This window comes from Coregonus lavaretus (assembly GCF_964263955.1).
Source record: "Coregonus lavaretus genome assembly, chromosome: 13".
Lineage (NCBI taxonomy): Eukaryota > Metazoa > Chordata > Actinopteri > Salmoniformes > Salmonidae > Coregonus > Coregonus lavaretus.
This window is the reverse complement of record NC_140000.1, coordinates 25,688,771-25,704,288: the sequence shown is the minus strand read 5'-3', so window position 1 is coordinate 25,704,288 and position 15,518 is coordinate 25,688,771. Positions and strand designations below refer to the sequence as shown.

At 40.4% G+C, this 15,518-nt stretch overlaps 1 pseudogene across 1 annotated transcript in view; it reads right to left on the bottom strand.

The window, feature by feature from the left end:
• The window catches only part of LOC311139995 (myelin-associated glycoprotein-like), a 36,978-nt pseudogene that overhangs the window by 19,539 nt on the left and 1,921 nt on the right, over window positions 1-15,518 (bottom strand). The window lies entirely within an intron of this gene.

Sequence of the window (15,518 nt, the reverse complement as noted above, 5' to 3'; positions counted from 1 at the left end):
ACAACACAACACTAAACAATACATTAATTGCACTATAACAGTGACAAACGGTGCCCACAAACTGTTAGGGCCTACATAAAGCTGTCCCAACAGCAGAGTCCCAACAGCAGTCCCAACGCCTTAATACTGGTACACCTGGCTATCAGCGGAGCCTTGTCTGGCAGCTAAATAGTTCATTCAGCCTCATTTACTGCCTTTTAAAAAAACATAGCTGATATGGCTGACTTGCTTAAACAAATGTGGTTTCTACTGACAATTGAGATATACAAACTATGGCATAAGGGGACGACGAACGGATAAGAGGCAATCTGTAATTTTGATTAATGAGTGAGCTAGGACAGACGTAGTCAATATAACTATTTGTTCAGCACTTTTGAAATCTACAGCAACAGAATTCAAAACAGTATTCTCCCTGTACACCAAGTCAGAACTGTAGGATAAATAAATGGGGAATAAAAGCAGACAATGAAAGCTCTTACAGTATCCAATGATGACATTTCTCTAAAACAGGCTATTGGCATACAAACATGGTCTCTTTTTTGCTTTCTTGAGTAAGGCAGCTAAAAAATGCAGGCGTTTCAGCCTTGCTCAGTGCTTTCTGTGGTGGTGGGGCAGCCAGCGGAAAATGCGGAACGTAGGGGTTGGTAATGTTCTCTAGTTGCGCCGTGATTGGCTCAGTGTTCTGTCACTCATGGGGACACTACGTCACTGCAAAATCTATGGGGACAGCTCGAACATTCAAGCCCCTTGGGTAGTGCCATAGAGTTACATTAGATGTGCCCATCCAAAAAGGCTCAAGGTCATTGGCCACAGATAAAATGAAGTCAAATCACATTATATCTACTGTAGCTTTAATTGGACTGATCATGTCAACATCATACTTTCAAAATCTTAGCTAGCAAGCTAGCAGTCATCATCATGAATCAAGTCGACAATCTACTGGCAAATCCTTTTCAATCCTTTTTATATGAAGAGTAATAATGAAGAGAAATTATAGATATAATGTATCGGTGCTCAATGGCCATTGGACATAAACATTACACAACAAGTTGGAAATCGCAAATTCAACAATGAGTGGTTTGGAAGGAATCAGTGGCTAATTGCAAGCATTGCAAAGCAATTACTAGCCTGTTATTCAGTGGAGTGGGTGTGTGGTCCAAGTCTGGCTTAAAGGGTCTCTTTTCCAAGCTTAAAATTAAAAACATTCAACATTGGGTATGCTGTCAATCCAGCATGACTTCTGCCACGTTTGAAACAACTGGAAACTCGGAACTGGGAAATCTCAGACTGGGAAAATACACTTTGAAAGGTCATCCAACTCGGAATTCCAAGGCGGTAACTCGGGCCTCTTTCTAGAGCTCCGACCTGAAGACCACTGACGTCATGATTCAACCTCGTTTTTTTCAGAGTTCCCAGTTGTATTGAAAGCACCATAAATCCAGAGAATGCCAGACTTTGATTTTTTTAACCAGGCAAGTCAGTTAAGAACAAATTCTTATTTACAATGACGGCCTACACCGGCCAAACCCGGACAACGCTGGGCCAATTGTGCGCCGCCCTATGGGACTCCCAATCACAGCCTGTTGTGATACAGCCTGGAATCGAACCAGGGGGTCTGTGGTGACGCCTCAAGCACTGCGATGCAGTGCCAGAGACCGCTGCGCCATTTGGGAGCCCACATGATGACAACGTTTGATGAAATAATTAGCCCACGAAGGACACCGCGCCACCTTCCTGTTCAAGTGAGCACAGCACATCAAGGTGAGTCCAAAAATGTATTGTATGCTGCTGCATAAATTATGTAATATGCCAGGGAGATATGTATACTGCACAAAGGGGAACTGTCAGTGGGTGTTTAAAAACATTTGCTGTCATATTCTGACAAACGGACAAACATGCTAAATGCAACCAGGGCCGTAACAAGTTTGAGTTTTAGTGAGGTCCGTAGGGGGACATTTTTGGAAAGTTGAAGCGTTTTACTACATTTCTATACAATATATTTTTTTATGCTTTTTGGAGAACAGCTAAAACAAGCAAAAATGACCACAGCCATTATCACCTTGGCAGCTGTAGGTCATTCACCTCAGTCGATCTACAAACACATAGCTTATTAGCTATTCAATTGTAATGTTATACCCCTGAAAGGGGGGAAATATGAGAAATGATTCACACTGACACCTAACATCAGCGACTGTTCAGTCAGTTGTAATGATGAATTGCATAAAATCATCAACTCTTTTCAAAGATACACTACATTACCAAAAGTATGTGGACACCTGCTCATCGAACATCTCATTCCAAAATCATGGACATTAATATGGAGTTGGTCCACCCTTTGCTGCTATAACAGCCTCCACTCTTCTGGGAAGGCTTTCCACTAGATGCTGTGGGGAATCGCTTCCAATAAGCCACAAGAGCATTAGTGAGGTCAGGCACTGATGTTGGGCGATTAGGCCTGGCTCGCAGTCAGTGTTCCAATTCATGTTCTGTGCAGGCCAGTCAAGTTTTTCCACACCGATCTCAACAAACCATTTCTGTATGGACCTCGTTTTGTGCATGGGGGCATTGTCATGCAGAAACAGGAAAGGGCCTTCCCCAAACTGTTGCCACAAAGTTGGAAGTACAGAATCGTCTAGAATGTCATTGTATGCTGTAGTGTTAAGATTTCCCTTCACTGGAACTAAGGGGTCTAGCCTGAAGTATGAAATACAGCCACAGACCATTATTCCTCCTCCACCAAACTTTACAATTGGCACTATGCATTCGAGCAGGTAGCGATCTCCTGGCATCTGCCAAACCCAGATTCGTCCGCTGGACTGCCAGATGGTGATGCGTGATTCATCATACCAGAGAACGCGTTTCCACTGCTCCAGACTCCATTGGCGGCGAGTTTTGCACCATTCCAGCCGACGCTTAGCATTGTGCATGGTGATCTTAGGCTTATATGCGGCTGCTCGGCAATGGAAACCCATTTCATGAAGCTCGCGACGAACAGTTATTGTGCTGACGTTGCTTCCAGAGGCAATTTGGAACTCAGTAGTGAGTGTTGCAACCGAGGACAGACGATTTTTACGCGCTACGCGCTTCAGCACTTGGCAGGTGGCATCCTATGATGGTGCCATGTTAAAAGTCACTGAGCTCTTCAGTAAGGCCATTCTACTGCCAGTGTTTGTCTATGGAGATTGCATGGCTGTGTGCTCGATGTTATACACCTGTCAGCAACGGGTGTGGTTGAAATAGCTACTAATTTGAATTGATGTCCACATACTTTTGTATATATAGCGTATCACTTTTCTCAAATTATAGTGTTCACATTTGTATTCCTAGGCATTACTAATCAAGCTCCGCACAAGCAGACATCAATGGCGCACACAGATGATCATATTATTACATTCACATGATGTATTAGAATATTACTTATGATTCTGTATTAATACCAGTGATGTAGTGGTAAAAAAAAGGCGGATAATGGGTGAACTATAAACTCCAGTGGGCAAACAAGATAAGACGAACAACCACTGATATAAACGAAAATGTATTACATTTTTAGAACTGCATTGTTTGCCTTTGGTTGTCTCTGGTTGCTTCCTCTCTCTCTCTCTGTCTCCTCTGCTTCCTCCTGCATGCATTTCAGCCTGCCTCAACCTCACCACTGAGCGCCACATCACTGTCTGTCTCAATAGCCTACTCTCTGTAAAGCAAAGTTATTGTGAAAACTTAGCCTATTTTTTGCTCCTGCTGAGGTAGGCTCTGTTTGACGTTAGATTCTTACTTCATCCATCTAGCCGGCTAAGCAATACTAGCCAGAGAGCCATTCAACATTATTGCAATAGAAGTCCCTGCCGGCAGCTTGCCACCTGACTGACTGTAGGCCTATAAGCGACTATTTACCAGTTCTCCGAGAGTTGGTTTTTGTTTGTTTGGGGATGTCTGTAGACACGGCAGGAGATGCGGGATGGTTTTAAAATTGCCTTTTGTCCGGCATCTCCCAAACACACTGTCAGTAGCTTCTCTAGTTGCATACTTGAGCTGGGGTAGCTCGTTTCACATCTCAGGCCCTCGGCCTGTGCTGCGAGAGGGCAGAGTTAGCCATTTGAGAGAGTGGTGAATGTGCTCCTAAAAAGGCAAACCTGGGAGGCAAATCCGAGGAACACAAGCAAACACAAAGAACAAACCACTGCTCATGATTCCACTCATTCGCAAAGAGGCAGGCGCAATTAGAACTCAGTCAGATATAGAATATTATACAACGGGTGGTTCTAATCCTGGATGCTGATTGGTTAAAACCGCATTCCAGCCGGTGTCTATTCCACAAGTTACCACCGGCTAAATCTATAATGTTAAAATGCCTATTTACTCTGTTCCATCTGACTGTGCAATCCACTGTCATCAGCCCAGCCAGGCAATTTATAAACTTGATCTCCACTATAAAAAGCATCTAGACACTATCTCACATTTCTTTTAGACCAACATTTAGTTTTCAACAGCGGAGATTGGTATATACCTTTAGGCTGGGTTTCTGTATAGCACTTTGTGACATCTGTTGATGTAAAAAGGGCTATAGAAGTAAATGTGATTGATTGACTGACAGACTCGCAGGCAGCGTTGCTCAGCCAGTCGAAATCATGAATCACCTGGCGTCATTTTTATGGATATATACAAAGAAATGTAAATTGATAAAAGGTCAAACGAAACGAACTGCAGCTAGTTTGCAGTCTTCCCAGCTTTAGTTTGAAGTGATTGTGTTAGCTGTGTTGTTGGCTAGCTAATCTGAAGAACAGTCTCCTGACGAGAGAGCGCATTTTCAATGCCAGGCAAAATCGCGCCTCATTAGCTCATTGATATTGATGTATCCAAATAAATGTCACTAGAAAACAGCTTAAACAAATGCAAATTAAGCTATTGTTGTTATTCTGTCTGCACTGTTTGACGTGACTAAGTTAGCCGTAGTTGGCTAGCTAGCAAGCAAAGGATAAGAACGTTGCCAGCCATTATGGCAATGGAACATTTTGAACAAATGACTGGGTCACGTCCATAGAAACAGAACAAAAAGTCTGAATCCTGGGTCACGTCTCTGGCAACCGAACCGATAGAACGAATGACCAGCCGGCTTGGGCACTAACCCTAGATTTGTGTCGGGACTATATATTGTGGAAGGATTAAATAGCATGAATAAATTCATCAAAATTACATTATTAATGGAAATATGTCAATCATTATTTGAATATTTTGGAAACCCGTTGTATAAAAGTGATAATGCCCTCAAAGACGGTGTTTAGAGGATAAATTGGCATGTGCCAATATATCCTCCAAACACCGGCTTCTCTGGCATTATCACTTAATTATACCATAGCATTGTTGAATACAGCAATATTTCTTATTGGCTAGATGGGCATTCTAGAATGGACATTAAAACCATATTTCGAGACAGTTGGAAAATATATTGGGACACCTTGCAATCATGACGCAATATGCACCTACACATGCAGACAGTACTTGCTACAAAGTTACAGAAAGCTAACGGAACAAGCACACAATCAGAAATTGGTTACATTGTAAACGCTGGTCCAACGAGGAAAAACGATAGTTTTTTTTTTGCAGATACATTTTTTTGAACATCTGATGATCTAAAGTGGTGAGTGATGAACATACATTTCCCAGGTCCCTATGTTGCAGTCATGAGGGAAATGGCGCTATGCTGTCAAATCCTCCCACATGTCCAAACCTAGGTGTCCTTATACAGTGCATTCGGAAAGTATTCAGAGCCCTTGACATGTTCCACATTTTGTTAGGTTACAGCCTTATTCTAAAATTGATGAAATCGTTTTTCTTCTTCATCAATCTACACACAATACCCCATAATGACAAGCAAAAACAGGTTTTTAGAAAATGTTGCTAATTGATAAAAAATTAAAATAAACGTCAATATCTTATTTACATAAGTATTCAGACCCTTTACTCAGTACTTTGTTGAAGAACCTTTGGCAGCGATTACAGCCTCAAGTCTTCATGGGTATGATGCTACAAGCTTGGCACACCTGTATTTGAGGAGTTTCTCCCATTCTTCTCTGCAGATCCTATTATCAATGTCAGAGCTTACTGGACTGTATTGAGTGTATTTAATGATTAATTAGTACCTTATTCAAAACCAGTAACATATTTTCCTTCAATCCACAATCTTTCACTCACTATTCAGACATATCAGACCCACTTTTGAAGAGTGATGATTACTCTTTCACTATTACATTACTCTGATTTGATAAAGAGAAGTCATGACAATAACGCTACTGATCACAGCCTAAAGAGGAAGAAATTGGTTGCAACAATGCCTGATAAAGTATCAGTAGTGTGTAGTAATTGTGTCAAATGAATTTCAGTGTCATGTTGTGTAGTTGTAAAGTAAATGTGCATGTAGTCATAGATCAACATAATTGACAATTACTGTACATACTAAGATCTAACTGCAATTCCTCTAAAAACAATATTACTGTAAAAGCCATCATGCCTTCTTGGTCTTCAGCGCAGTTTCCATGACGTGTGTTAGTTATTTTACCCAGATCTGTTAGTTAGACTTGCAGAGTTTGACAACAGCTCACAGCACTGTGGGCCTCAGTTAACTTCCTCTTCACACTTCGAAAATGTGTTAAAGTACCCCCACCATAAGGCCTTTATATATTTGTTTGTTGAGATCTTAATTTTAGGCAGCTTTCTACAGCAGGAAAATAATCCTGCAGCAACAGGAAATGTGAATTAAGATTTTTCGTAAGGGAAAATCAAGTGTGAAATTTGAAAGTGGAAATTAAAACTTCAGAAGCTTTTTTAAACCTCAAATACACTACAAGTTTTACATTCCCGGGAAAATTCTACTGCAACAGGGTGATGATCAAATTAATATCCTACATCTGTACTTACATTTAAACTCTACCCCATGTTCCCTTTAATATATGTGTTGCTGCTGAAAAGTGGTGTTAGTTTCAGGTCTCAAAAGTAGGCCCTGTGCTGCAGTAAGGACAGTATAGTGAGCTATTTTTACAATACCCGTTATTATAAGGGTCTCTGGATATGCCTTCCTTTTGGCTGAATTTCTGGTGGCCTAAGCCACAACCTCGTGGCTACTCCTGCAAATGCCTTCCAAAGTCCCTCAACAGTATGCACCAAACTACAGCTACTCACACAGTTGGTACCTAAACGAAAAGCCTTGTAGAGTTATTCTAGCCATTTTAAGTCATAGTCAAACTGAATGGAATTGAACTGAAATTGAGGGTAAACCTAAGTGGGTAAACAACATACTCAACTGATATATATATATATATATATATATATATATATATATACAATGCATTTGGCACAACCATTGTAATGGCACAAATATAAACCCAGTGCTGTGAAAAAGTGTTTGCCCCCTTTCTAAATTGTCTCTATCTTTGCATATCTTTTATACTGACTGTTATCAGATCTTCAACCAAAACCTAATATTAGATGAAAAGGGAACCTGAGTGAACAAATAACACAACAATTACATACTTAATTCATTTGTTTCATAAACAAAGTTATGCAACACCCAATGCCCCTGTGTGAAAAAGTAATTGCCCCCTTACACTAAATAACTGGTTGTGCCACCTTTAGCTGCAATGACTCCAGCCAAATGCTTCATGTAGTTGTTGATCAGTCTCTCACGTCGCTGTGGAGGAATTTTGGCCCACTCTTCCATGCAGAACTGCTTTAACTCATCAACATTTGTGGGTTTTCAAGCTCGTTTCAAGTCCTGCCACAACATCTCAATTGGGATTATGTCTGTACTTTGACTAGGCCATTCCAAAACTTCAAATTTGTTGCTTTTTAGCCATTTTCATGTAGACTAGATTGTGTGTTTTGGATCATTGTCTTGCACAATGACCCAGCTGCGTTTCAGCTTCAGCTCACAGACAGATGGCCTGACATTCTCCTGTAGAATTCTCTGACACAGAGCAGAATTCATGGTTCCTTCTATTAAGGCAAGTCGTCCAGGTCCTGAGGCAACAAAGCATCCCCAAACCATCACACTACCACCACCGTGCTTGACCATTGGTATAAGGTTCTTACTGTGGAATGCAGTATTTGGTTTTCACCAGGCTTAATGGGACCCTTGTCGACAAAATCAAGTGTACATGAAAATGTTTAAAAAGCAACACATTTGTCATTTTGGAATGGCCTAGTCAAAGTCCAGACCTAATCCCAATTGAGATGTTGTGGCAGGACTGGAAACGAGCAGTTCATGCTTGAAACCCCACAAATGTTGCTGAGTTAAAGCAGTTCTGCACGCAAGAGTGTGCCAACATTCCTCCACAGCGATGTAAGAGACTGAAAAAGAACTACAGGAAGCATTTGGTTGCAGTCATTGCAGCTAAAGGTGGCACAACCAGTTATTGAGTGTAAGAGGGCAATTACTTTTTCACACAGGGGAATTGGGTGTTGCAGAACTTTGTTAATTAAATAAATACAATAAGTATCACTTTTTTTTGGTTATTTGTAAACTCAGGTTCCCTTTATCTAATATTAGGTTTTTGGTTGAAGATCTGATAACATTCAGTGATAAAAATATGCAAAAATCAGAAAGGGGGCACTGTATATAAGCATTGTGGAAGCCTGCACATTGGATGGTTAATAAACTCTTTATTGTATCACAAAAAAACAGCTGTATCACAACCATGGTGTCAAATGTGTTGGACCATATATCTTGAGCCATATTTTTGTGAACTATTAATGAATATCAACCAGCAGCATCAAATATTGAAGTTGTGTATGTTCTACCAATTACTTTTGGTTTGCTTTTTGTTGTTATTGTAATACATTGAGATGCATTAAAAACTGAGGCGTTATCCCGGGATAAAATAACTGACCAATGTGAACCATATGCACAATTATTTTAATCTGAAATATGAACTGCTTTCATGCATTAGTGCAAAGACTGAAAAAACTATTATACCAAGGGCCTGAATGTCAATGCAATATTTTATGTTACTTTATGCTGACTTTAGAAACATCTACAACTGTGCCTAATTGTGCTGACAGTAACACAGTGTTGTACTGTGCTACAGTTTACATTGTCTCACCACAAAAGTAGGCTGTGAAATGGGGCAACTAAAGACAGATACTGACTCTTAACTCTGGCCTCTACAGATGTTTTTACATTTCCTGCAGCCAGTAATGACAGACAATATTTTGATATATCTGTAAATGTGCTCACAATTATCAGAGAAGAAGATCGCCACCGAACAGAGAGACCTGAGTGAGACAGGCAGAGGGCTGGTACACAGTAGAGAGAGGTAAGTTGATTCATAACAATATAATCAAGAGTCATTTAGCAGCATATTATGAAGTGATTAATCGTTTGTGCATTTGGTTAGCTGTTTACGGAAACAAATTGTATATTCTCTATTACAGCATAGATTTGTGTCTCATAAATATTGATTCCTTAAGTCCTGTTATAACAGAAGATAATGGTTGAGATCTGCACCGTGGCTATCTGCTGGTTCATAACAGCAACCTGTAGTCAGTGCATATGTATAGTCTAATGCTGTATGACTTGACAGAAGAGTCAAGTAACATGTTTTGGATTAAGATTATTGTCTTTGTAAGCTTTGGCTGGTCAAATGTAAATGTGTTACTATAAAAAAAAGATATATAGAGCCTCGAGAGAAAGGTACAGAGTTCTCCACCTCAGTGACCCAGGACGTTACAGTAGAGGCTGGACAGTGTAAATTCACGTACCCAGGCAACATTACTGATTACGTACGCAGAGTCTGGTTCATAGGAGATCCACTTACACCTGTATTTGAAACAGATGCAGAGCTGTGCAGTGTTGATTGGCAGTTCCAGAGAGGTCCTAAAAGGTCTTGCAGCTTTTTACTCGAAGACCTGCAAGAAGGAGAAAGCGAGTATAGATTCAAGATAACATTGGGAGATGATCAAATGTATGTTTTTCCTGAGAGGGTGCGAGTCTCAGTGTCTGGTATGTAAGTAACTATGTCACCAAATATACTACTTTCACTGTCTTAAATCACGCAGCAGATTATAATGAGTATTACAGTATTTTTAAACAGGTCTTTGCTTGAGGAAAATGTCCCCTTATGTGTCCAAGTCAGAATCAATGTAGCCTACACACTCTTAATTCTAATAATGTTGAATTGCAGCATATTTTGTCGCTGTTGCAGAACTACCAAACTATATTAATCATGTTCTTCACATCAAAGTATAATCTGCATGAAAATGTTTTAAAAATGAATTGTCAAAGTGTTCTAAATTCACCTATTCTACTTAGCTCTAACTCAGAAGAAGCCTACTGTGGAGACACCCTCTCTCACAGAGGGAGAGTGGGCCACACTGACCTGCAAAGTATATGCACTCAAACTAAATGACCTGTAAAGATAAGAAGAAGATTTTGTTGGCATAGACTGGAGAGGGACAGAGAACCTAGGCATGTATTCGAGGATAATCCATCAACAGCAGAGAATGGGCTTCTACAGGAAGGTCAACATTACAGTGGAGAAAAAGTGACTTTAACTGTAAAATTTTAGAACATTCACCTTTCAGAGCATTCCCTCATTATCAAAATATAGTACAGTGCTCATTCTTCAAGTCTCTGTTACGTAAAAAAGCCATATCTCATGATGTTGAATGTAAAAAGTACTTATTTGTATTCCTTAGACCGTCCAAAGTTCCTGAATGGCTCTGTGTGTGTGGTCCAAGTAGAGGTCCTGAGCTGTGTATGTGTCAGTCAGGGGGTTCCCTTACCAGTGATTGCTTGGCCAATGTTAGGGGTCTATTTTAGCTACAGTGTCTCCAGGAGTGCCCAAACCGTGAACAGCACCTTCACCATGTCTGCCTCAGAATACAAGAACAGCAGTGTGGAGTGTGTCAGCAGAAATGTAGTTGGCCAGATAGAGATGGAGGTCCCCATACTACACCAAGCTGAAGGGAGCCTGACACGTAAGTACTTCAATGTACTGTGACGTGCTGTGTACGTATAGGACTAGTGTTACATTTTACAATTTGAGTGAAGAAGAATCACCAATTAATTTCTGCTCAAATTCAGCTCAAACCACACAGACATAGAGGATGATATTTTCATAGTACAAAAGTTGTGTCAAGTGCAAAATTCACCATTAATCTCATTACAATCTGGCAGTGTGATTTAATTGTAAACTTTTCTTCAACAATGTGTGTTCTAAAGAGGCGACTGCTTATTATATGTTGTTTATTCTCAGTTTATGTAGAGTTGAATAAACTGTAGTTTCATAATCACCTCTTTATAAAGCACACTGTTTCATGGTTCGGGCTAGGCCCCTTAGTTCCTGTGAAGGGAAACCTTAACGCTACAGCATACATTGACATTCTAGACGATTCTGTGCTTCCAACTTTGTGGCAACAGTTTGGGGAAGGCCCATTCCTGTTTCAGCATGACAATGCCCCTGTGCACAAAGTTCCATACCGAAATGATTTGTTGAGATCGCTGTGGAATAACTTGACTGGCCTGCACAGAGCCCTGACCTCAACCCCATCGAACACCTTTGGGATGAATTGGAATGCCGACTGCCAACCAGGCCTAATCGCCCAACATCAGTGCCTGACCTCACTAATGCTCTTGTGGCTGATTGGAAGCGATCCCTGCAGCAATGTTCCAACATCTAGTGGAAAGCCTTCCCAGAAGTGGAGGCTGTTTTGGAGGCTGTTATAGCAAAGGGGGGACCAACTCCATATTAATGCCAATGATTTTGGAATGAGACGTTCGACGAGCAGGTGTCCACTTACTTTTGGTCATGTAGTGTATGTCAGTTACCACATTTGCATCCACAATTTTTATGCTAGTAAAGTCATACCGTATAAAAAAAAATATGACATCTATGATGGAAACAGGAAGTTTCGATACAATTTTATAAATGCAGGCAGATCATTTGTTCGTTCGATATGGTGAGATATTTTTGTGTCTGTAACATTCATTATGCGAGAAATGGCAGTGGAAACGCCTTCATGCGCAAATATTGAAATAATATCGAAGTTTAAACATGGGAGTCAAGCAATGATATGGTGTGTGGAGCTCCACTACAATTCTGGAAACCATGCAGTTTATTAGGCAACAAATTAAATAAATTATGAACCTCACAGGGTGGTGAAAGTGTACGGTTATCTTGATGCTACTTTCCAATAAATATCGAGGGTCTTATTCTGGTGACATGATCGATGCTTGGCTGCCGTTTGACAAATAAAAATACTCTTGCTCTTATCCATAATAATCTCATCATGTAGACTAGCCTACCAGCACAGCCTACCACACGGTATCTGGGTGCTGTTAGCTAAAGTGCATGTGCTAAGATCAGAGTAGGCACATTTGCTATTTAACGCAACAGTTTGTGACAAAACTATTAGTAGAATTATTAGGTACATGACAACTTAAGTGAAAAAGTACATTTTGTGTGCACTATGTCATCAAGCACCGATTATATCTGCAACAAGTCGGTCTGTATCACGTTTCAGGAGAAGACACAGATGCAGACAGCAGCGAAGTAACAAAAGTTTATTACAAAAACAGGGGGCAGGGAAAAGACAGTTAAAGGGCAGGCAGAGGTCAGTAATCCAGATCAGTGTCCAAAAGGTACATAATGGCAGGCAGGCAGGGTCAGGGTCAGGGCAGGCAGAATGGTAAAAAACTAGAAAACTAGAAAACAGGAACTTGAGCAAGACAGGCGCAAGGGGAAACCGCTGGTAGGCTTGACGAAACAAAAGGAACTGGCAACAGACAAACAAAGAACACAGGTATAAATACACTGGGGATAATGGGGAAGATGGGCGACACCTGCAGGGGGGTGGAGACAATCACAAAGAAACAGATCAGGGTATGACAGTTTGGTGGAAACGTGCACATTTCATTCCGCATGAAAATCTGTCGCCAATTGGATGGAAACTTGTCTAGTGGGGTAAAGAGTAGAACTAAAGTAGAATAGTGTTGGATAAGTTAAACAAAGTGTTTTCGTACCAATTAATTTGTATCACTTCCCATAGATATCCCTGGGTCAGAGAAAAGGGATGTTGCAGTCTTTTTCTGGATAATCGTTGGTCTGTCCCTCAGCCTTAATGTGGCCCTCCTTGTCTATCTGACCAGTCCTTGTAAATGGTAAGACAACATTACAACCCCACAGTTTCACACAAGGGGACATTTGGCATAAGGTTAGGAGACATAAAATTCTTATTGATATATCAGACAGGACTGTCTGAGAGAGGTAAATTATAATCAAGGAAAACTTTTTAGCTCTGTTTGGCAAACTAAAAGTTGAAACCAAAGAACGTAGCCTAGCGGTTAGAGAGACGAGCCAGCAACCGCAGGGTTGCCAGTTCGAATTCCAGGTCCGATGGGAAAAGTCTGGTGGGAAGTGAGCTGGTAACCGGAGGGTTGCTGGTATCAAATCCTTGATGCAATTGTCTGCCGTTGTGCCCTTGAGCAACCCCCCACGGCACCCAGTGGCAGGTTAGTTTCTTTCGTCATTAATTTTGTTCTGGAAGCAGCTCTGCAGAGTGGTCACTAGCTGACATAAACCGAATTAACCCTAACCTTAACCACATAGCTAATCCTATTGCCTAACCCCAACCTTAAAATTAAGACCAAAAATCTTTGCAGCTGACCCATCTAGCGGAATTCGCTCCGTTCTGCTTCCAGGGCAAGATTCATGACAATAAACATCAACCTGCCGCACAGTGTGGCAGCCCTCCCACACCTCTCCCAAATGTTTATGTATGTGTGTCTTTCGGAGGGGTTGGGTTAAAAGCGGAAGTCAAATTTCAGTTGGACCTTGTGTGCAATTGACCAATAAAGTGATCTTAATGTTAAAAAACGGGTTACAACTTACTGTACAGTAGATGCTTCCTTTTTGTTACTATTTTCAGAACTGCACAAATAGGCTCTAAAATCATCTCAGATAACAATGTTTTTGTGACTTAAATAGCAAAAAGGGTGAAAAGAAGAGAGCTAAAGAAGAAGATAATACCTACATCTAATTGGACAAGGCAGACGTGTCTCCCGAATATGACATCATCTCTCCGAATCCCCAATGATCCTCTGCTTGTGATAAACTTCTATTTTATTTTAGCCTTTCGTTCAGAGGCTTGATTTTGCTATTTTATTTCAATGTAAATTATTTTCTATTACTTTAAGTATTTTTTTGTGTGTGTGAGCGCTGAAAGCATTTTTATGTGAATGAATTCAAACTTTTTCCGGAGGAATTTCTCAGGATTTTATGCAAAAAAAAAAGATACATTATAACCGAACAATGTTGTATTTTATGTAAAAGCACCTAAGGAAGCTACAAGTTTTTGATATCTTCCTCATGTTCAACTATTTTAATCAAAATGTTATATAGATAATCAAGGCACCACAGTTGCAAATATTGTTAAGTGAAATGGTTTTTAAAAAAGCTTTGTGGGATGTATCTACTGCAAACAATGAGGGGTGGTGTGGGAGGAATAATTGTCACATACTGTATCAATAAAGTAATACTAATAAATGGAGATATAGAACGTATTCAGGGTGTATTTTCCTTAATGTGTTGGGTATAAGAGTACAGATAACAAACTATATAGATAAACTGAGCTGGTCACATTCTCTGTTGTTTACATTATTTTTCATTTGTTTGGAACCAAAGAAAGATGGCTTTGCTTGAGGCGGGATAGACTTGTAAAATAAAAGAGAGTGATCAAACATCATCATAGAGCTCTTATTGTCATTAAGTAATAACAGTGCTAATTTGCAGAAAGATTGCAGAATTCTGATCGGAATTATTATGTCAAAGATCACAAAACTAATAAGGAATACCACCAAATAAAGAAAGTACAAATCTGCTTTACAACACAGTATGTGACAAACAAATTAGATAAGACATGAACAACGCTTCTCCATTTTGTTTCCAGGTTTAGAAATAAATAAACCCCCCATGAGGCGTTCAAGAGAACCGATGACAGTAAGAGTTACTAACCGGATATCCATATTGGCATGTCTCAATGTTGGGTAACACATCTTGAATGCTCTGCCATTAGGTCTAGTGACTTAACCATGTCAGAACAATTACATAAACTGGGCCAAATGGTAAATCGTAATATTGTAGATTAGGGCCGAATTTGGGCGATCATATAATTTTGCTGTCTGGGATGAGTGAGGGATGCTGTCTACCACTGAGACCTGGAGTTGGGATTGGGTGGGGTTGTTTAGGAACCTATCCGTGCTCTCCTCTAGAATGGAGGTAAACTTTGAGCCCAGAAGCTCTGTCTTAAGCTGTGCAAGAGTTAGGGAAGAGAAAAAGAGACAGAAGAACGCAGAGAAGCGATGAAGCAGAAAACAGTGGTTTGGAAAGGCTATGGTCGCAGCTACTCCAGTGGTACTGTGATAGATAGCTATAGTGGTACTGGGACTCTCAGGCTAGGTCAGTAGTTGGCTGGGGAAGTTTACGTTTTCTCTTTAACATAAGATGTCATATAGGTTTTGATAATTTATG